We start from the raw sequence: 21,380 nt of genomic DNA on the forward strand, positions 1-21,380 counted from the left end.
AAGAATTCAGGGGAAGAGTCTGTCATGAAACACTATATTCACATGAACTTGGTATTCTAATGTGTGACTTTTATGAGTTCCTGAGGGGTAGAAAAATGATACAAATAATCTACCTTGTAAAAAAAAACATAGGAGGATTTAAACAAAAGAGGAAGAGAGAGAGGGCGAGTGAGAGGGAAAGAGTCTGCAAAGGAGAGTGAGAAAAATTATTGGAGAGGATGTGAGAACATGGTACCACAGAGGTCAATGGAAGATTGGGATTAAAGAAGATAAAAATGGTTACCATGCTGAGCAGCTTAGGTGGTAATAACAGCTGACAATTGAAGCATTTACTCTGTGTCAGACATTTTCTCAGGGCTTTGCATATATTAATTCCTTGAATCCTCCTACCTGTATTATGATGCAGATACTATCATCATCCTCATTTTGTGAGTGAAGAAAGTGAACCATGGAGAGGTTAAGGTTAAGTAACTTGCCTGAGATGACACAACGGGTAAATAAAGGTGTTAGGGTTCAAAATAAAGCAGTCTGACTGTAGAGTTCTATGTTTTGTTCACCAATGCCGTTGTTCTGCCTCTTAAAGAGAGAGAAAAATGTGTTTGACTGGAGTGACATGAAGGTCCATCATGATCTTAATCACAGACTTTGAATGGAAGGACAGGGCCAGGTCAACAGCCTCACTCAGGTGAATTGTAGAGTGAGAGGTCCTGGGGAGAGGAAGTGAATGCTGCATTTAAAAACAGCTAGAAGAACAGCCATCTACAAGTATGGTGCTGAGAAATATAGTGTTAATCGTCTTAAGATAGTGTCACGTAATTGGACTTATTTGAGGTCAGGCAACTATGGAAGAGTCCAAAGATTCAGATCATCTCTAGTTAGATATCAGGAAGGGATTCTGAAATGCATCAAGCTCTTAAGTTCTGTTTTCAAGTTAGGCAAAATCATTGGGTTGACTCTGATAGTAAATCTCCAAGTTTGAAAACTATTTTATTCATCTGATTACCAGTCCTGTTCCCAAACTCACACTATTTCCTGTTCTTTACAGGGAGTGGGGAGCAATAGGATTCTGTGGAGATTCACTCTGAAGTTAGAGGACACGAGTGTTTATCCTGCTCTTTACTGTCTGTGACTTTAGACAAATCCAAATTTCCTGGTTCTTCTGCTGCAAAAGAGGAAAGAAACAGTCTCCTCTCAGTATTTCTGGTAGGGTTAAGAATCAAAATACTTTGTTAACTACACAATTCTATACAAACGTTAGGAGCTAATAAGCTGGAAAAAATGGAAGGAAAGAGAGAAGGAGTGAATGACCCTGGTCTGAGTTTCATTTGACAAGAAGAAATAAAAATCTATTAAAAATGTGGCCACATAGTAGATGTTCAATGACTTTTTTTGGTGGATTAATTGATTTTTTTTTTTTTTTCCATTTAGGAAGGGCTAGAAACTGCAGCATATATCTATTAAGGTCAGATGAGGATCACCCTGACCTTTGCCCCTGACCACGATTTACATGAGCATGTTGGCAACAGAGGGGGAGTTTCATATAAGCGGTAGTGATAGAACAGGCACTTCACATAAATATTTGTTGATTGATTGATTGAACTGGGCATATTATCAACACTGCAGTGCAAAACATTTGGACAAGTGATCTTGAGAGATTTGAGAGGAATAGGCTTGCCAGCACTTGGGCAGGCAGACATTTCCTGAATAGTCACACTGCAACGCCCCTGATGAATTGCCCACCAGTGCCAATTAAGTGTAGTTGTAGTTAAACCTTCAGGGTGGTAAAAAATGATCTTTAGGACAGCTTCAGATTCACTGGGGAGTAGCTAGTTCTACAATGCTATAGTTTCACTCATAATTTGAGCAAGAGGTGGTGGAAGATGAAAGACAGCTGATTGATATCTGCATGAACTATAGACTCTTCCTCAGGGGCAAGTCTGAGAATGTTTAAATTTTTAGAAAGAATGAGACTCTTGGTTCTTTCAGACGTTACACAATGTCCTCTGAGACTTTTTCTTCAGGTTTTTAAAAATATCACTTTTTTTAAGTATTGACTTTTCCAATGAACAAAACAAATGCACAAGTGCAGCAAAAACAGTGAACACAGCAAACGAACCAAAGAGAAGAATAATGCAGTCAAGAAAGACTGCCTTTCTGTGTTAGGAATTGCAGGACCTGAGAGTGTTAATGTGAAATTTATAAAGCTTTATAGGATTTTCTTCATCACATCTCTGGAGTAGTCATCATTTCATGGATGCTTCATTCTAGAACATACCCAACTTTCTCTGACCTTGCTCCAGTATCTCCAAATACAAAACCACAGGGATGCTTAGTAGGATCTGGCAGTAAGACAGTCAAGGTAAAACGTGGGTTTTCTATGCAGTTGTTGACAGAAGTAACTCAGAAGATGGCTGTCGCTTTTTTCTTTCTCTTAGATATACGTGTACTGTGTTAGCAAGGGCCCTTGAGAGAGTCACTTTTTGGAGCTTGGTGTCTTACTCCATGCAAATTCCAATTGGCAATTTGGACATAGATTGTCCAGTAAGTTAATTTAAGTCTGGAAGTCTGAAATTAATAGCAGGGTGCTTCAATATAGCACCAGGTGAATGTAGGACTAGATGATATATTTGAAATAGAACAATGTGATCAGTTTTAGAAATAACATTTTAAAAGATTAGTATCTTACTAGTCTATGAGCAGTCAGGCCCCTAAATGTTCTTGCAAAAAAATTCATAATTGCACCTTGTTAGCTCCAAGATGACAGCATCTGCACTTCTAGTAAGTAAGTAACAGATGCTTACTGGTCCAGATTCTGGTGACTTTGACAGTAAAGAATCCGCCTGCAATGCAGGAGACCCAGGTTCGATCCCTGGATTGGAAAGATCCCCTAGAGAAGGAAATGGTTACCCACTTCAGTATTCTTGCCTGGAGAATTCTGTGGAGAGAAGAGCCTAGTGGGCTATAGACCATGGGGTCACAAAGAGTCGGGGACAACTGAACGACTAATACTTTACTTTCACCTGGAACTTGCATCTATTTAAACCCACTGGCGAAAATGCTACTTCTCCCTAGCTGCAGGAGTTAAATGCAGATCCTTCAAACCCACAGGCTTTCAGAAGACAGCTCCATCCTCCTCTTTTAGCAACAATACCCTGCCTTTCCTTAGCTTACAGAATTTTCCTTCTGCCCTCTCCTAGTGTGGCAGTATTTAATTTAGTTTGCTACTGTCTGACTCATACCTGATGATTCTGTATACTCTGTGTAAAATTTGCATGAATTTATGTGAAAGAGAAAGCCACACTTCAATTTTTAAAGCCAGACAACTAAGTGATGTACCATATGTTTATCCAACAGTCATGGTCAGTTTACATAGTCGGTGTCATTTCTTTCCCACTCCTGAAAATATCAGAATGAAAAATGGTAAGAAAGTGCTAAGAATGATGTTATAATAGAGATGACAGTGAATCTACTTCGATTTAAAAAGAAGACAACTTGTAAGCATTGGTATTTTGATATTAGTAATCACCAGTGACACACTTTACAACTGTCACCATGGTAATCTTGTTTCCTAAGACAAGTGCCCTGAAGAGAGTCCAGACTTCCCTAGTGGTCCAGTGGTTAAGAAATTGCCTGTCAATGCATGGGACTTGGGTTTGATCCCTGGTCTTGGAAAAGTCTACATGCCACAGAGCAACTAAGCCCGATAGTCACAACTACGGAGCCCAAGCTCTGGAGACTATAAGCCTCAACCACTGAAACTGAAGCACCCTAGAGTTCATGCTCAGTAACAAGAGAAGCCACCAAAACGAGAAGCCCACGCACCACAACTAGAGAGTAGCCCCCTCTTGCCACAACTAGAGAAAGCCTGTGCAGCATTTAGTTAAAATTCAGCACAGTCAAAAATTAAATAAATAAATACTTTTTAAAAAAGAATAAAGAGCCAGACCAGCTAATGGGCTCATGTTTCTGTGCTTACATCCTCCTCATGCCGCTCATCTAGAAAGCCTCAAAGAACTGGATTGAGGGGCTAAGGCTAGAGCTCTGAGCATGTGGACTGTACATGAAGTGGGACACGGGAAGGAGACCAAAGTCAGGCAGACCTTCACATTTCCGTATCTGTCCTGACATCAGTCAATCTACTCTCAACATGCTACTAGATTATTTTTCTAAATAAAAATGTGTTTCAGTAGATTACATTAATCTGTTCACTCTAAGTGTAATTGTGTCAAGAACTTTTACTTTCCACTAATAATTTTTGTGTTACTTTTATTCTCATTCCAAACTATTCATATATCCAAATATTAAGCGAATATTTAATAAATACTTATTGAGCATTTATTACATTCTAAACTCTAATTTGCAGTTACAACAATGAGCAGAATAACTTTTGTTATAACAGAGTTTACATTCTTACTGGGGAGATAGGTAATCAATCAAATGCAATTATAGCAAAGGTTTATAAGTGCTAGAGAAGGACAAGCACCAGGGGCAAATACCAAAAGGTACTTAATTCCACCTGCAAGGTAGAGTCCCTTGACTTCCTGGAAGGCATGAGAACTCCATTGCTATCTCAGGGATGACCAGGAGTTAGGCAAAAGGATCAAGTTTAAGGAAATGAGTTCCAGTCAAATGAAATGTCATGTGCAAAGGCGTCAAGACAAGGGAGAGATGTGAAGAAGCAATTACCTATGTCTGGGGTTAAGAGTTCAGGATGAGAAGGGGCAAGAATAGGTAGAAATTAGAAAATGTAAGATCTCTAAACCATATTAAGAATTTGGGCTTCAAAAGTGAATGGAAGCATTAAAAAGTTGCATATATGGTAAGATTAGATTTGCAGATTAGAAAGAGCAGTTGGATATTAATGTAGAGGATACAGGAATCCCTTGTTATCCACATGATATTTAGTGCAGCTTACTGTGTCTCAGTTCAGGAGTGAGAAGACTCACGTTAATTTTTACATAAATCCCTCAGTCTCCAAATTTTGTTAATCACTATGCCAAGTAGAGTTAGAATTTAATGTCCTTCTTTTTCCAAATTCTTGCTGTCCACACTGAGGAATCAAATAGATGAAAGAAATAAAGAATATTTGTAAATTTAAGTGGGCTAAAATAGAGAATGGAGACTTAATCCAAGTCATAAATTGACAGTGACCTGAGGATTTAAGAGATATTTAGACTAGGCCGTCAACAGGCCATTGCTATAGAAAGGAGTTCAAGCAGAATGGAGGCAGAGAGTGGAGAATTATATGAAAATGTTTGGGGAAATTGTGTGGTATTTCTACTGCTGTGATAGAAAACAAAGGAAGAGGAGTCACTTTTTGGTAAAATGAAGTATGGGGGATCATGGAATGTAAAAGATTATAATATATAGATTTTATTTGGGACACACTGAATTTAAGTTGTCAGTGGAAGATCAAAGTGGAACTGTCCAGTAAGATGTTTGAGTCAGACGCTAAGGAAAGGGATTGGGGCTGAAGGTACAGACTTTCTAGCTACTGGCTTTTCCATGGTGTGGCAGAGACTGCTGGGTGTTCACTAAAATCCACCTTCCCCTTCTCTCTGAGGATGTGCCCAGCCAAAGTCCACATTTCCCAGTTCTCACTGTGATCTCATGTGGCCATTTGACCACACTCTCGCCAGTGCAATATGAGTAGATGTGATGTGTGCAACCTCCATGTTGTTGGTTTAAAGGGTAGTCCCTACCCATGAACTTCATCTCTTTCTGCCTCCCTCAGGCCCCTGAACTTAACAGAAAACCAGCTTCAAACAGCAGACAGTGATGATGCAGATGATTCAGGGGTGCAGAATATCAAGAGAAAAGGAGTTGAGTTGCTGACTGACAGCATGGAGCAAGGCTGCTTCCATTTTGGACTATGTGCACCTTGGTTCTTAGGTGAGAAAGATATAAACCTCATTCTTTAGGTCACTCTTCTTTTCATAGTACCTTAGTCTCCACACTAAAGAATAGAAATGGCATATATTAGATATACCTAAAGTATATTAGATATACTGGGGGAAAGTACATGGAATGAGAACAAAATTATTGGACCTTAAATCAACCCTGAATAGTCATTGGAAGGATTGATGCTGAAGCAGAAACTCCAGTATTTTTGCCACCTGATGTGGAGAGCCAACTCGTTGGAGAAGACCCTGATGCTGGAAAGATTGAAAGCAAAAGGAGAAGGGGGTAGCAGAGAATGAAATGGTTAGATAGCATCACCGACTCAGTGGACATGAATTTGAGCAGACTCCAGGACTTAGTGAATGACAGGGAAGCCTGATGTGCTGCAGTACATGGAGTCGCAAAAAGTCGGACACAAATGAGCAACTGAACGATAACATTACAGAATGGCAACATTGAAAAAGTAGGCAAACAAGAATCTTGGAAAAGGAGATGAGAAGGTGTAATCTGAAATACAGGAGGAAATCAAGGGATGTGTTTCTTCATGTAAGTTTGGGGAAGATTGTTTCAAGAAGAAGAGAATGGTCACTAGTGCCAAATGATGCTAATAGATCAACAAAATAAGAACCAGGGAAAAAAGGATAGGGAATTAAGTGTGAAGGAGGCCATTGGTGGCTTCATAAGAATAGGTGTGGAGGAATGGTGGTGTGAAGAGATCCAGAGAGGTAAGAAAATGGAATTTACACAGATTGCATTTTAAAGAAACTTGGTATAGCAGAAAGAAGAGAGATGGAACTAGAATTATGGATGGAAATAGGATCGGCAACTAATGTTACTATTTTCTGAGTAATTATGAGGGGCCAGGTCATGTTTCAACACTTTATTTTCTCATTCAGTCCTTACAACAACCCTTAATAGGGTTCTACTGTGTGCATTTTATGGAAAACCAAGGTGCTCATGGAGAAAGCAAGAGAGTTCCAGGAAAACATCTATTTCTACTTCATTGACTATGCCAAAGCCTTTGACTGTGTGGATCACAATAAACTGTGGAAAATTCTGGAAGAGATGGGAATACCAGACTACCTGACCTGCCTTTTGAGAAACCTGTATGCAGATCAGGAAGCAACAGTTAGAACTGGACATGGAACAACAGACTGGTTCCAAATAGGAAAAGGAGTACATCAAGGTTGTATATTGTCACCCTGCTATTTAACTTATATGCAGAGTACATCATGAGAAACGCTGGGCTGGAAGAAGCACAAGCTGGAATCAAGATTGCTGGGAGAAATATCAATAACCTCAGATATGCAGATGACACCACCCTTCTGGCAGAAAGTGAAGAGGAACTAAAAAGCCTCTTGATGAAAGTGGTAGAGGAGAGTGAAAAGGTTGGCTTGAAGCTCAACATTCAGAAAACTAAGATCATGGCATCTGGTCCCATCACTTCATGGGAAATAGATGGGGAAACAGTGGAAACAGTGTCAGACTTCTTTATTTTGGGCTCCAAAATCACTGCGGATGCTGATTGCAGCCATGAAATTAAAAGACGCTTACTCCTTGCAAGGAAAGTTATGACCAACCTAGAGAGCATATTAAAAAGCAGAGACATTACTTTGCCAACAAAGGTCCGTCTAGTCAAGGCTATGTTTTTTCCCATGGTCATGAATGGATGTGAGAGTTGGACTGTGAAGAAAGCTGATTGCCGAAGAATTGATGCTTTTGAACTGTGGTGCTGGAGAAGACTCTTGAGAGTCCCTTGGACTGCAAGGAGATCCAACCAGTCCATTCTAGAGGAGATCAATCCTGGGTGTTCATTGGAAGGACTGATGCTAAAGTTGAAACTCCAATACTTTGGCCACCTCATGCAACGAGTTGACTCACTGGAAAAGACTCTGATGCTGGGAGGGATTGGGGGTGGGAGGAGACGGGGACTACAGAGAATGAGATGGCTGGATGGCATCACCGACTCGATGGACATGAGTTTGAGTGAACTCTGGGAGTTGGTGATGGACAGGGAGGCCTGGCGTGCTGTGATTCATGGGGTCACAAAGAGTCGGACAAGACTGAGCGACTGAACTGAAGTGAAGGTGCAAAAATATGCCAAATAACTAAATTTTGAGCTACCCTTAATCACCTTGTGCTATAGTACTTGGTCAGATAGCTTAAGGAGGTCACATATACTTTTTTTTCTATATGCATAATGTGGAAACTTCCTACTTTATTTTTGCTGAATATAAACTGAAAGTTATGGTGAGACCCAACAAAATATTTAACATGAAGGCAAAGAAAATCAGTTGCTCCACCCCAAGCAAGGCCCAGAACCTTTCCTAATTGCCTCAGTCTCTGAGCCTAATTAGTTAAAGAAGGATGCTTCCAGATGTTCTACTCTGATAATAATCACCATCATCTATTATCACAACATGAATGATAAAATTGATTTGTCGGTCCACTTGGAACTGTTTGCCGTGGATCGTAGCATTATTCAGCTCGTTGCTTATTTGAAATAAGTACCTGGGGATCTAGAAATACAGTTAAGAAAACACAGAAGAAAGGATTTCTCGGGAAGGGTGAGGGCCCCATTGCTGTTGTGGAGACTATAAATTTATTGTGGTATTAGTCTGCACAGTTACATTATTTCCTCCAAATGATATTCAGCCACTGAGATAAATATGATAACAAGGGAGGTGGCTGGAGTTCTCTAGGTTTGGACTTCTGCCAGTAGAAGGTGGAAAAATAATGAACAAAGTGATTCAGTTCAGTTTCAGTTCAGTCGCTCAGTCGTGTCTGACTCTTTGCGACCCCATGAATCACAGCACGCCAGGCCTCCCTGTCCATCACCAACTCCCAGAGTTCACTCAAACTCACGTCCATCGAGTCGGAGATGCCATCCAGCCATCTCATTCTCTGTCGTCCCCTTCTCCTCCCGCCCCCAATCATTCCCAGCATCAGAGTCTTTTCCAGTGAGTCAACTCGTCGCATGAAGTGGCCGAAGTATTGGAGTTTCAACTTTAGCATCAGTCCTTCCAATGAACACCCAGGACTGATCTCCTTTAGAATGGACTGGTTGGATCTCCTTGCAGTCCAAGGGACTCTCAAGAGTCTTCTCCAGCACCACAGTTCAAAAGCAGTGGTAAGGATATTAAAAACAGAGTTGCTGAAATGATGAATCATGAGACTTAAGCAAGCTGTGTAGAGAAGGAAGTTGCAGTAGAGTTGATCGAGAGACTAAAGCAAGATCAATGATTTTGAAAGGACATCCCTGACAGCAGGTATCTCTGACTTTTTGGTTCACTCTAGGACATACAGTGTCTAGAATAACATAAGTTATCAAGAGGTCTCTCAATACTATTTGTTAAGTGCCATAAAATTGAGATTAAAGACGAAAGTATTGGAAATAATTTAGCAGTAGGCTTTGTCAATGGAGTCACACAGAGTCGGACACGACTGAAGTGACGCAGCAGCAGCAGCAGCAGCAAGCAGTAAAGAATAAGTTTTGGCTCAAATCCCTGTAGAGTCTGAATTTGCAATTTAAGAGCTAGACCAGTTTCAGGTAAAGATTAAGGTCCCAAATTTACAACTTGGTGGTGAATGCCTGATGGCCACTGTGTAGGAAAGTAAGTCACTGGAAATGAGGTCAACATCCTGAGAGCTAAGGGTTTATTTGAGTTGAATACACGTCTTTCCAGGCACTCAGAATGATAACAGAGCCTGTGGAAGAGAGGCGAATTGTAAACCCAGGTGCCAAGGTAATCAGTAAGTGAAAGGGAATGATTAGATCTGAAGACAGCGCATTGTGAAGGACAGAGGATGGTATACAAGTCAAAGACAAAATCTCCAGCTAGCGTCACTCAATAATAATAATGGTTAATGCGTTCCATTCACCTGGCTGAAGTGGCTGACAATGGGTACTTTATAGCCCGATTTACTTGTTTTCATGGTCTAAAATGAAATATTGATTGCTTGTCTGGAAAATTATTTCATTCTGTGCCATATGACTTGAATCTTCCTTCTATTTTTTTTTTTTTGCTTGCCAAAATTGGATGAATCTATAATGGTAAGTTTATTTGACAGTAATGATCAATCAATCAAAAAAAATTCAAGCCAGTTTCTGAAAATGTATATTGTCTAGTCTTTGTTTGAGTTTCTGGTATTTGTCAAATAATGTGCTCACAAATTCTTATTATTCACTATTCTTTCTCGATAATTTTCTACTTGTTTTTTATTTTCTTTGTAATGGCATTCTTAATTTGGAGCTGTAATGTCAGATATCCTGAGTCAGCCAGTCTTTCATTTTTTATTATTGTGTATTGTTTATTGGTTGATAGAGTTTGGAGTTAACTTTATCCAAATTTGACAATTCAAATATTTCAATGATCAGTTTTTATTGTGATGGTATTGTTTATAGTGCTAAATATTTGGTTGCATATCTTGCAACTGAAATTTATCTCAACTCTTTTATGATGTCTAGAAACAACAATCATAGGTTCTTTCATTAGGACACTTGAAAGAGAACGTGGAAAACTGAGGTAATCATACCAATAACTTTAGTATATAAATGACAGCTATCTCTTTCAAAAGTGTTTCTTCATCTGTGTTATCTGGGTATTTGTTTGCTGTCGTTCAGTCGCTTAACGTATCTGACTCTTTGCAACCCCATGGACTGCATGCAGCAAGCCAAGCTTCCCTGTTCTTTGCTATCTCCCAGTTTGCTCAAACTCATGTCTACTGAGTTGATGATGCCATTCCTCATTCCTCTCTTACCATAGAGAGACAGTGTCTGAATTAGAAATGAAAGAAGTTTGTAATACTTTGGTTAAAGAATGAGTGAGGGACTTCCCTGGTGGTCCAGTGATTAAGAATATGCCTTCCAGTTCAGGAGATGCAAGTTTGATCCCTGGTTGGGGAACTAAGATCCCACATGTCGTGGGACATCAAAGTCCATGTGCTGCAATGAAGAACTGACATAGCCAATAAATAAATAAATATTTTTAAAATGGGTGGAAATGTTCTGATATCTGTGCTGTAATGTGTAGAACCTTTCACTGTCAGAAAATATTAATAAAGGATGCTTTACCTTGATTCTCATTAGCTAAAATTTAAGGAACAGAATGATTAGACCATTTCAGAAAGGGTGTTTGCATGCTGAATTCTTGATTCCCTTGTCTTTGCGAAGCTAAAAGTCACCAGACACTGATAGCCTGTTCCACTATTCTCTAGTATTCTTTTCTTTTCACTATTTTAACTATGCTAGTCAAATGAGTTTCCATGGCCCCGTCCTCAAAAAGTTGTGCAGGGCATGATGGCTTGTTTTGCTTGGCAAAATTCTCTAGAATATGATTCATTGTCTGCAGGTGATTCATGGTTAGGAAATTAATTCTGAACCTGCCAGTGATTGCGGTTGATTAAAGTCCAGAAGTCCCTGCCGTCTATTCACTAGCACTCTTTGTCAACTGAAATATTTCTATAATAAAAAAGAGCCGAAAGTAGATGTGCTTGATGCATGTAATTTACATGCATGTTTGCATCTTTTGAAAGAGCTACTCAAGACTACAGAATTTTAACACTTGGCATGAAAATCACTCTTAAAGTGTCTGACTGAATGAATCACATTTTACAAATAAATATCTGTCAAAGGTGCAATTACTTCAGATCCAGTCATTAAGCAGTAAAATAAAGCAGTAAATAGGATACATCTGCTGCAAAGTGCTATGGAAATGTGAGTTTCCTTCTCAAGTTACTTGTCTTTTAATATTTTGGCCTAATTGGTGGAATGATTCACTAGAAACATCAACCATTCAATCTAATCATTGTACCCAAAATAGAAGGAAAAAAGGTTTCTTATACTAGTCAATAGGACAAGGGGGAAAAAAATACCCACTTACCCAAGAAAACAACATGAAAAACAGGAACAGGACATAAAGCATTGCTTTTATGTGCCAGTAAGAGGAATATTTTGAGATGAAGGATCATACATCCTTTGAAAAGCAGTGACAGCATCTCAAGGTGTCATCTAGTTTCTGACCATTACAAGACACCTAGTTGTGCCCATGCACATAAAGTAAGTTTAAGGAGATGTAACCTTTGGGAAGCAACTGAAATTCTTTGTGTGTTTTTTTTCTTAAATAAAGTAAATAAACAAAGATGATATTAGTGTCACAATTTCTCTACACTTTAAGTTGATCAGTTGTAGAGTTTATATTAATAGGAAGGCCAGGCAACACATTAGGTAATTAGCATCCACTGTTATACAGATCAGTTCAGTCAGTTCAGTTGCTCAGTCATGTCTGACTCTTTGCGATCCCATGGACTGCAGCACACCAGGCTTCCCCATCCATCACCAACTCCCGGATTTACTCAATCTCATGTCCATTGAGTCAGTGATGCTGTCCAACCATCTCATCCTCTGTCATTCCCTTCTCCTCCTGCCTTCAATCTTTTCCAAAATCACGGTCTTTCTAAGTAAGTTAGTTCTTTGTATCAGGTGCCCAAAGTATTGGAATTTCAGCTTCAGCATCAGTCCTTCCAATGAATATTCAGGACTGATTTCCTCTAAGATGGACTGGTTGGATCTCCTTGCAGTCTAAGGGACTCTCAAGAGTCTTTTCCAACACCGCAGTTCAAAAGCATCAATTCTTCAGTGCTCAGCTTTCTTTATAGTCCAGCTCTCACATCCATACATGACCACTGGAAAAACCATAGTCTTGACTAGATGGACCTTTGTTGGCAAAGTAATGTCTCTGCTTTTTAATATGCTATCTAGGTTGGTCATAAATTTTCTTTCAAGGAGCAAGTGTCTTTCAATTTCATGGCTGCTGTCACCATCTGCAGTGATTTTGGAACCACACAAAATGAAGTCTCTCACTGTTTCCATTGTTTCCCCATCTGTTCGCCATGAAGTGATGGGACCAGATGCCATGATCTTAGTTTTTTGAATGGGGAGTTTTAAGCCAACTTTTTCACTCTCCTATTTCACTTTCATCAAGAGTCTCTTTAGTTCTTCTTCACTTTCTGCCATAAGGGTGGTGTCATCTGCATATCTGAGGTTATTGATATTTCTCCCAGCAATCTTGATTTCAGCTTGTGCTTCATCCAGTCCAGCATTCCTCATGATGTACTCTGAATACAAGTTAAATAAGCTGGGTGACAATATACAGCCTTGACATTCTCCTTTCCCGATTTGGAACCAGTCTGTTGTTCCCTGTCCGGTTCTAACTGTTGCTTCTTGACCTACATACAGGTTTCCCAGGAGGCAGGTCAGGTGGTCTGGTATTCCCATCTCTTTAAGAATTTTCCACAGTTTGTTGTGATCCACACAGTCAAAGGCTTTGGCATAGTCAATAAAGCAGAAGTAGATGTTTTTCTGGAACTCTCTTGCTTTTTTGATGATCCAGCGGATGTTGGCTGTTTGATCTCTGGTTCCTCTGCCTTTTCTAAATCCAGCTTGAACATCTGGAAGTTCACGGTTCAGATACTGTTAAAGCCTGTTCATATCATGACATATGGATAGACATCACAAAATACTAAGTCTTCTTTCTCCAGTTGGCCTCCCTTCTATGTGAGTAACTATATAAAAGACCATAAGAAGTAGGAAATCTGTGAAAATTCAGTTTGGCAGAATATTTAAAATAAGTTCTTGTTAGGATTTGATTATAAAAAGTACATTTTGTTGTTGAAACTTTAGAAAAAAATAAAACAGAAGAAATTAAAAATCACATAATCCTTTCTTTTTGGTAACTAATGTTGGTGCCAATATATTTTGTGATTTTTCTATATTTTTCCTTGCATATTCTTCAGCCGGTGCTTAAAGAGGCTTCCTTTGTTTCTGTTTTCTCCCTTTACCTCTGTCACACCATAAAGACAGCAGCTCAGACTCGTACATTGTTCCAAGGAGGATGAAAAACGTGGAACAGAGTTGTTCCAGTCAATCCACACACAAATTGTGATGTTTAAATGCATGAGTGATAAGAAATGATGGTTGTTTGGGTGATTTGTTATTCAGCAATAGCTAAGAGTTGCAATGTGCATATATATGTGTATATGAGTACATACATGTATGTGTATGTATATGTATACATGGTAGTGTTGTTGCTCAATTGTGTCTTACTCTTTGCGGCCCCATGGAGTGTATCTTGCCAGGCTCCTTTGTCTATGGAATTCTCCAGGCAAGAATACTGGAGTGGGTAGCCATTCCCTTCTCTGGGGGACCTTCCTGACCCAGGAATCAAACCCATGTCTCCCACATTGCAGGTAGATTCTTTACCATCTGAGCCACCAGGGAAGCCCACATGTACACATATGTACATATATTTAATAAAGTTAAAGGCATAATGTCTTTTATATTTTTTAAAGTATATTCATTGAATAAATATAGAATAATCACAAGTATCTCAAATCTAAATTAATAATTATTTTCATTTCTGTCTTACTGTTAAGAGTATGAGGTCTTTGAAAGCAGATACCCCTGGATGCCAGATCCTGGTATCTGGCACCAGGATCTGGCATCCAGTGATCTGTCAGCAGTAAGAACTAAACAAGTATGTACAGACTAAGTTAAAATTTCAAGGACTCTGTTTTAATGATTGTAGTTTTTCCATTGCATGTTGTTGTTCTGTCACAGTCATGTCTGACTCTTTGCGACTCCATGGACTGCAGCTCACCAGGCTTCCCTGCCCTTCACCATCTCCTGGAGCTTGTTCAAACTCATGGCCATTGAGTTGGTGATGCTATCCAACCAACTCATGCTCTGTTGTCCCCTTTTCCTCCCGCCTTCAATCTTTCCCAGCTTTAAGATCTTTTCCAATGAGTTGGCTTTTCGCATCAGATGGCCAAGGTACTGGAGATTCAGCGTCAGCATCAGTCCCTCCATTGAATATTCAGGATTGATTTCCTTTAGAATTGACTGGTTTGATCTCCTTGCAGTCCAAGGGGCTCTCAAGGGTCTTCTCCAACAGCACAATTCAAAAGCATCAATTCTTTGGTTCTCAGTCTTCTTTATTAGCATTTCCATTGTATATATGCATATATTGTGATATTTCTAAGCAGTCCCCTATTTCTGTTTTTATTGAAATTCTTTTCTGGGCACATTTATGATTATTTCAGTAGGAAAAAATCTTAGAGGTAAAGTTTGGTGGCCAAAGTATATAGAAAGGACAGCTATTTAGATAAAATTCTTTTTTTATCACTATCTTAACCATTACAATTTGGCAAAAGGCTTTGCTTTGTTTCTTTTTCTTCTAAGTTATTTGATTCATAATGGGCCTTTTCAGATTAAGGTGAAGAAAAATAGTGGTCTCAGATTGTGCCTGGTGCAAGGGAAGGTTAGAAGTAGGTATTTTTCCCCCTTAAAAAAAGTAACTTATAACCACTCCCTTTTCTCTTTTCGGCTACTATATTCTTTTCTTCTTTTTAGGCTTTCTTTCATGTCTGGTCAATAAAGGATTATTAAGGTTCCACTATGTGAGGGGTTCACCTTTCATTAATCTCTTCTCTAAAGGCACTGCTCCTCCTCTTTCATTTCACACCCAAGAGAATGAATGTGTGGAATAACAGAGTTCAGAGATGTTTAAAACCAGGTTGAAAATTCCAAAGATAGGAATAATCAAAGCAAGGAGAGTAACAATCTTAGCTGCTTTGGGCACACTCGTATTGTCTAGCTTGAGGGGATTTTTGTTGCCTTTCAGTTGGGACAGGTTTTAGAGCAGAGACCTGGAAGCTGACCAGAGAGGCAGAGACCTTACTGGCAATAAGTGAGGGTGGGCACAGTACTACAGAGGGATTTACACCATTATACTGTGTGTAGCCTTTCAAACGAACTCTAATTGTGTCTGAGCCTTTTCCTTCCTCATCTCTGGGGATCGTTGTACAATTCAGACTTAGTGGTGAATAGACAGTTTCTCATGGTACCTGTTTAAAGTATAATAGACTTGTCAATCCATGGTAACGTTATTCCCACATTCTGCTCAGCACTATAGTTATTACAAAACCCAAAATATGGTAGGTTGACCTTTGTTTTCCCCCAGTACAGATACTAGATTTTAACCATGCCCAGTCTATTTTAATTGTGTTTCTATAGCTTAAAAAAACTTTTTTTGTTTTCTAAACTACACCAATTTCTATTTTAATGCTGATATTATGTTCACTTCAGGGCTGTAGCTAAGGAAATATAATCAGAGAATTTAGTTCTACCTTGAAATGGGTATATGGTTAGTAAATGTCAGAAAAAAGAAGAGGGAGTGGGTTTCTTTGGTTTCAAATAACTGTAATTTTGGCCCAGTTCTGATAGCAGGATTGTCTTGGACTAATTTGGATATAACTCATTTTAATAGAGTTGAAACATTTTCTCCAGGATCTGAATTTGATTCAGCACTTAGAATAAAAGCGGAAAGGATTTTGAACTCTGTCCCACCCCCAATACACACCCACAAAGGCCATGGCTTGTCATTCTTGTGTGAAGTTGTGCTTGTAAGCAGCCTATTTCAAACCAAAATTACAGTTGGAAGTACCATATTTCAGTAAAGATTTTCCCATTTATCCACAAACTTCAATTAAAAAAAAAAAAGCCACTGGATTTTGAAACAAATTAGAAGGGGAAAATGAAAAGTAATACTTTTTATTTATTTTGGAAAGATCAGAGACATGATTCAGAGCCTATGCTCCTCCCCTCCCCCACCCAAAAGACCAGATTTATACATATATTCAAAATGATACGAATAATTGGGCAATTATTCAGATATTTGGCCTGAAATATTCAGACATACTACATAAAATCATTTGGGTACTTTTGAGCATGAATTATTGAGGTAATTGGACCAATTCACTATTTCACTTTGCCTCTGTAAGTATAGTGGTACCTTAATTACAGTCTATTTTACAGAGTTTCTGTTCCTTCACAGACACTTTAAGAATACTAAATTTCAAATAAGGAGACCTGAACTTGATTCCCTTTCATTCTTTTTAGCACTGCAACCTAATGGACAAGCCACTCATCTTTGGGGGGTCTGTTTCTTGAACTAGAACAAGACTATGATGTGTACCCTACACATTTCATGAAATTGAGTAAAGTTAAATAGCATAACAAAAAGAGTTACCTTTTATTGGTCATACATGAGTTCATTTAATTTTCACAATAATCACAACCATGTAGAAGAATTGATGTTTAGAAAATTAAGATCATTGCCAAAATCAAATAGCTAGAATTGTCCTGAGAGCCCAGACTCAAACCCCCAGACTTGGATTCTAATGTGCATGTTATGTGGTCCCTTTGGTGAGACAAACTCCTGCACATACATAAAAGATTATTTTTCATATGATTCTAGTAAGCACAGTGAACCAGGTAAACTGCAATGAGTTAAACAAACTTCCATATTGGTGGGTATTTAATAAAATATATGAATTTTTCACTTTTTTCAGTCAGAATTCTAGGACACTTGAACAAATGGCTCTTAACAGTGTCACTATTGGGGCTGTAGCCATATGTTCATGAAGGACATGTGAAACCTGTTAGCTTTGGCACCATCATCAATAATAACTTTGCCATTTCCCTCAGCTTGGGAACCGATCCCTGGGGTTGGATTTGCTAACACCAGCATGAGGTCCCTTATCTAATCAGAGCTAGACCTATCCATATTTCAGGGCATTTGACAAGGAATGATGTAATGGTCTTAGTTGAAAATGAGATATGCATTTGACATTTGAATATCACACAGCAATATGATTGTCAACTGAATTGCCTTAGTTTAAAATAGGGTAATGGTTTTACTCTAGAGCTTTATTCCCTGGTCCCATATTACTTACCTATGCACATGTATATATGTGTTGATGCACTTATATACGCACTTATCCATGAAATAATAATAATATGCCTGTGAAAACAACCAGGTTGTGTCTGCTTTAAACATGGAGATGTCACTATTTTTCCACACTCAAAAATGTCCTACATACTGATGAAAAAGTAAGAAATCTTTCTGCTTAGATTCCAGTGGTGAGAATTTCCCCATATGTTCACCATCTCTTTGCCCTTTAGATATTTTGAAAGTAACAAAACAGTACATTCCATCCTCAGTAAATTTCCATCAAACTTTCTTATCACAGATAAGGATTTTAGGTTAATTAACCAGAATCTTACACCAAATATTTGCAGAGTAGGCTAATTACCATTCGCATAGCTTAAAAAGAAGGAGTATTTGAAATGAATATAGGGAATATTTACCTTTCTAGGAATAATAGATAAGGTATAATATATAGCATAACTCCATGAGACATAGAAATGCTACATATAGGCTAATTTTACATTAAACTAGGAAAACTGCAAACGGAGGTCAGTCTTTGACATATCTAAAAATACAACCATGTGGATCAAATTTTCCAGTCACAGCTTCATCTCTGTTGATTTTCTTTCATTTGCAAAGGTTTAGCTGTTTCTGCAGAGGAACTGATTAGACTGTCCACTTTAGTGCTGAGCAATGTATTTCTGAAAATGAGCTTCAGCCTACAACAATGCAGTCTATTTGCTGTGTGTTTTTTTAATCTGTCCAAGACCAGCTTTTAGCCCTTACATTTCAGATTTGACAATTTGCCTTCGGCACAAACTCTTTCTTCATGGCAGCTCCTTGAATTTTCACATTAACGGTTTTCCAGTTGAGAACTGTATCTATATAACCATGTCATTGGAACATACACTTTTAAACCTCTTCTAATGATTAACATACATTTCCATGTATCGCTCTCACCAAGTTTTGACTTCGATCTTAGTATAAGAGAATAATATCCACATTCACCTCAATGTATAAACTAATGCTTCAGAACAATTGAGCTAGAGAGGAAACAATCCTTGGAATATTTTTACAAAATTCTCATTTTAACAAGGACTCTGTTTTTCCCTAGGACTTCAATCACATCTGAAAGGATTTTGTTTTCTAGGCCACCTGATTGGTTTAGCAACTTAATGCTGTTATTGCTAAGACATTATTGTCAAAAGACTTTGACTAAAATGTTTTGTTCTATATCATTAAACAATGAAATGTCCCAAGTAACTACATTTTCTAGATAATTGAAGTTTATTCCATTAAGTATTGTTGTTTGCTAAGACTATTTTGTGATCTGATGGACTGTAGCCTGCCAGGCTCCTCACTTCATAGGATTTTTCCTGGCAAGAATCCTGAAGTGGGTTACCATTTTCTTCTCCAAGGGTTCTTCCCAGCCCAGAGATGGAACTTGCGTCTCTTGCATTGGCAAGTGGATTCTTTACCACTGAGCCACCAGGGAAGCCCATTTCATTAATGAAACTAATGTTTTATGCTTAAAATTTGTTCATGATTTAGTAGAATTTTCCTTAAAAGTATTTAAGTAACCTGAAGGTCAGATAAAATAGATGTTAATTATGGTGTTTCCCTGACTTATGATTTCTTTGCCTATAGGACCAATTCTCTGGTAACTCAGCTGGTAAAGAATCTGTGTGCAGTGCAGGAGACCCCGGTTCAATTCTTGGGTCAGGAAGATCCACTGGAGAAGGGATAGGCTACCCACTCCAGTATTCTTGGGCTTGCCTGGTGGCTCAGCTGGTACAGAATCCACCTGCAATGTGGGAGACCTGGGTTTGATCCCTGGGTTGGGAAGATCCCCTGGAGAAGGGAATGGCTACCCACTTCAGTGTTCTGGTGTGGAGAATTCCAGTCCACAGGGTCTCAAAGAGTCAGACAGCAATGAGTGCCTTTCACTTTCACTTTCAGAAGTAATGACCCTAATATTGAGGTTAGTCCCACAAGGACCATTTTGATTTACTTAAACTCTTTCTCATGGACAGAACTGATTGACTCATTGTTAGATACCTGACCCAAACAGAGTAATAGGGTGTTTATCCATGATTTTCAAATGAAATTAAGTTATAATCCCTGGAATGTAAGTGATGGGAGTTCCAGGAAGTAATGCTGAAGTACTCCCAGAAGCCATTGTCCACAACATGAAGAAGCCGTCTACAGTAAGAGGATGACACTGGGGAGGTCAAAGTGAATAGAAAGACAAACGATGCAAAGAGGGGCTCCTGGGGAAGACTGATTGCTTTGTTCACTTATCTCTGAAGCATAGTTGTACCTCTGTTCTTCCTGAGGTGAGAAAATTAGCCTTCCAGTAAATTTTCCTTATTGTGTAACCTGGTTCCATTTGAATTTCTGGCACTTCACACAATCCTGATCACGCCATTACATATTTGTGTTGTCTTCAGCTGATTCAGGCAAACTTCTGAACTTTATCATAGAATAGATCAGGTGATTTTTATGCAAACCTCAGTCAATGCAGTTGTATGAAGCCAAGGAACATTTTATAGAAAATGTTTCTTTAGAAGTGGCAATGGCATTGATCTTCCTAAACATAGCATACAGAACACACCCTCATATTTTCTTGAGGATATGGAGCTTGTATACAAAAGTAAATTTAAATTGTTGTACTCTCATAATTCAGTAACACACTGAAGAGCTTTCTGAAATAGGAGAAGCTGTTGGTACCCACATTAATGGCCCCAGACAGCTGTGGTTTGGAAGATATTGGGTCTGATTTACGAGAAATCTCTGTCATTCCTTCACTGACAATGTTGACTCTTATCTCCTGACACTAGAAAGAAATGGTTTGAGAAATAACACGGCTGTTAGAAGGAGAGAGATCTGGGTTAGTCAGGATGTGTATGCTTGTTTACTAACTGACTTTGGGTAGATTATATCAATGCCTGACCTTATCTCTCTTATGACAAAATTGGCTTAATGGTAGATTTTTTTCTAAAGAATAAATTAGATAATACATGTAAAACACAAAATAGGAGTTTGATAAATGTTAAGTCACTTCAGGTAACCACTTCCTCTTAATTTACTACTTCTAAACTGTCCTAGACTAGAAAAATGAAACTGAAAATATGATAGCTCAAGTTTTGATAGTAACTAAAGGTGACCCAGTTTAAAAAATAACTTTAAAGATTATTTAAAAGCTTACTCAATTAAAAATCTCTTGACCAAATTAAGTCTTTCAACAAAGGTCCCATCATATGCTTAGACAAATGCTTTCCCACCCTCCACTAAAGGAAGGGTATATGTTTATTCCTCCCTTAGGCTTCCCCTAGGAGAAGGCAATGGCAAGCCACTCCAGTACTCTTGCCTGGAAAATCCCATGGACGGAGGAGCCTGGTAGGCTGCAGTCCATGGGGTCGCTAGGAGTCGGACAGGACTGAGTGACTTCACTTTCACTTTTCACTTTCACACATTGGAGAAGGAAATGGCAACCCACTCCAGCATTCTTGCCTGGAGAATCCCAGGGACAGGGGAGCCTGGTGGGCTGCCGTCTATGGGGTCGCACAGAGTCGGTCACGACTGAAGTGACTTAGCAGCAGCAGCAGCAGGCTTCCCCTGGTAGCTCAGCTGGTAAAGAATCTGCCTGCAATGCAGGAGACCCTGGTTCAATTCCTGGGTCAGGAAGATCTGCTGGAGAAGAGATAGGAG

The sequence above is a fragment of the Moschus berezovskii genome, chromosome 1 (assembly GCF_049115385.1).
Source record: "Moschus berezovskii isolate FMDL1 chromosome 1, NW_MosBer_1.0, whole genome shotgun sequence".
NCBI lineage: Eukaryota > Metazoa > Chordata > Mammalia > Artiodactyla > Moschidae > Moschus > Moschus berezovskii.